The sequence below is a fragment of the Herpailurus yagouaroundi genome, unplaced genomic scaffold (genome assembly GCF_014898765.1).
Source record: "Herpailurus yagouaroundi ecotype Mexico unplaced genomic scaffold, PumYag 100, whole genome shotgun sequence".
Lineage (NCBI taxonomy): Eukaryota > Metazoa > Chordata > Mammalia > Carnivora > Felidae > Herpailurus > Herpailurus yagouaroundi.
In genome coordinates this window covers 25290827-25293642 of record NW_024412391.1, presented here as the reverse complement: position 1 = coordinate 25293642, position 2816 = coordinate 25290827, and the positions used below count along the sequence as shown (strand labels likewise).

Below are 2816 nucleotides of genomic sequence, written 5' to 3'. Positions count from 1 at the left end.
TAGACAAATTTAATGCCAAATTACATTGCTCTAGTTATTTAAGTGTATTCATCCAAAATCAGTTGTACTTTCCTGGACAAATGAATTATGAAACCAAAGATATGAATAGGCAAAATGACTTGCCTATTGTTCTACCTAATGATCAATATTATGTAAAAAAAATTTAATTTGTTCATTGGGCACTTTTTGAATTTTTACCTCTTAGCTGTAGAGCATAAAAATGTTTCCTATTTTATTAAAGTATGCAGATCTCTTTGGAATTAGATTCTTTAAACAATATGACATTTTAATGAGTATGACATATGAGCCCTTACAAGCCTGAATTTCCACAGATCAAGTTAAATTAAATAACAGAGACAGGTACCGTATGGTAAGCTACCTGGGAGAAATTACAGTATACTGCTATTCATATTGTAATGATTTTTTTTTATGCTCACTGTTACAAGAAAAGAAGACAGAATAAGGAATCATTATGAACAAAGAAAAAAGCATGGTAGAGGACATTTTTAGATTCAACTAAATCTACCTCCTTTTGTGTTCTTTTAAGCAATTGTGAAAGGCTAATATGGCTAGAATATGGTAAAATCAGAGGGAATATAAGAATCTTCTTGGTCTTTATACCTCCAGTATTTCTTCTCATTACTGCCAGAATTATTTTGCAAGATAGAAATCTACTTTAAAAATGCAGAAGACCTTTGTCTTGTTTTTAAGTAACCTTTCCTACCTCAATTGGTATGAATCTCTTCCTCAGCCCTTCTTATACCAGAATATGGACTCAAAACACTCCACACCCCCCTCATTTTCTGAAAAGGTCATGACTCAAGTCTTTGATTTTGCAGATTCTTCTTCTTAAGATGGCCTTTCCCATCTGCATTAGTTTCCAATTGCTGCTTTAACAAACTACCACCATAAATTTAATGGCTGAAAACAACACAAATTATTGTCTTAAAATTGCAGAGAAGGCTGAAATGGTTTGGTGGGGCTGTGAAACACTGGCACCTTCTGAGACTGTTACCTTGGACTTGTCTTTTCTTCTTTCATTCTCTTTTCCAAAGGTATAACCTTCCCTTTACCCCAAACCCTGGCCATGAACTTCTTGCTTGAGGACATTGAAAACTAACTGATTTGAAAATGGAAAACCAAGAACCAATTCTCAATATACCAAACAGGCTTTTATTTCAAAGGAGTTCATTTCAGAGGGAAAATGGGTCAAGCTTGAAAAGGCAATGTACATGGATCCTACTGGTAAATGTAGAACTTGGGAACTGTAAAAAGTACAACCAGAAAAAGGGCAGTTGAATGATGGTATGGCAGTTATCTCACCCCTGAAAAGAACTTGTGATGAGTGCCTCATTCTGGGGAAACAGTTCTGACTGCCCATAGGAGGCTAATGCCTAGAATTACCCCCCAGTTCTCTTGGATGATCATGAAAACCCAGAATCAGGTACTCTTCTGGAGTTTGAGGATGAAACTGGCTATGAAGCTGATGTTTTTAAATATTCTCCAGCTCTCTGTATGGATCCAGGTATGTCAAATTGTACACGCACTTCATCACAGTGACTTAATGGAGATGATGCTGAAAATGTAAGACTCAAAGCAAATCCAGAGATGAAGAATTTGTGTAAGTGATGTCTTTGAAATGATCTGCTTAAGAGACTTGACACTCTGGTAGCTGAAGAACTTCTGACAGTGGATGCCAGAGTCAATCCCTATGTTCTGGTGCTGACACATGCAAACACAAAGCCATTTAAGGTATCCTTTTTGACATTTTAAGGCCAAGGAACAGTGGTCATGTTTTTGTAAACAAAATCACCAGACCACCTTCATTAAGAATTTTCATTCAGCTTAAGTTTAATATATATTTGAAATTATTTTTTTCACAAAATTAAAGCAGTGGAGAATGAAAAAAAAAATCCACAAGTGGAGTGGTATCTGAAACAATGACAGAACATAAATATTAATTAGATCCTGGGAAAAAGCCAAAAAAAGGTGAGGTCATGTTCAAGGACAAAGATTATTTGTCAAGTCTGATTCAGTGCTAAGCTAGCATTGAGAACAGAACAGTTATGGGAAATATTTTCGATGCTAGTAGACAAGGAGGTATATAGGCTCTGAAGTGAAAGGGAAGTTAATGTGAATGAGAGGCACCTGTGTCATTCTAGGATTATTGCCTAAAATAAAGTTGATGAAGAATGGGAACAGGGCCCTATCATCAGCTTGGGTATAGGAAGGATACGCAGAAACTCATTTATTAAGACAGAGAGGTATTTTGCAACTTGAGAGAATGGAAGAAGTCACAAGCATCTTCGGAAGGTATATAATAGTAAACGCATATTCCAAGCCTTCTCTTATGCATGGAAGCTGGCAACAATCTCAGGAAACATTAACCTATAATAGGAAGCCTTGAAGACAATTTAGACCTTTGAGATCCTAATTCATAAAAACAAACAAAACAAACAAAAACTACTTGATATGTATGACATCTGGAATTACCTCTTAGATTTAACACTTTTTTCTACTGATTTGTTCATTTAACACAGTATACCAGCTTACCATTCTTAGATGATTATTGACCACCAGACTTCATTTTTGAACAATTGAATCTCCCCTTCTAGGCATATTTGAACTTCACGGTAATTCACAGTTCCTACAATTGACTACAAATGTGCCAAGCCTCTACTGTTACTTAAATTCTAGTGTCAAATTCAGGCTCCTTCAGAGAGATTGAAACCAGTCAGGGTATCCTAGACAGCAATCCGAAAATAGTTGAAAAAAGATCTTTTTAACACTCTTCCTTATGTCAAAACTAGTGTTTT

General features: G+C 35.7%; 1 pseudogene; it reads left to right on the top strand.

Moving 5' to 3' along the window:
* The first annotated feature begins 1124 nt into the window (after positions 1-1124).
* LOC121028000 (ADP-sugar pyrophosphatase-like) lies at positions 1125-1773 on the top strand (annotated as a pseudogene).
* Positions 1774-2816: the final 1043 nt, after the last annotated feature.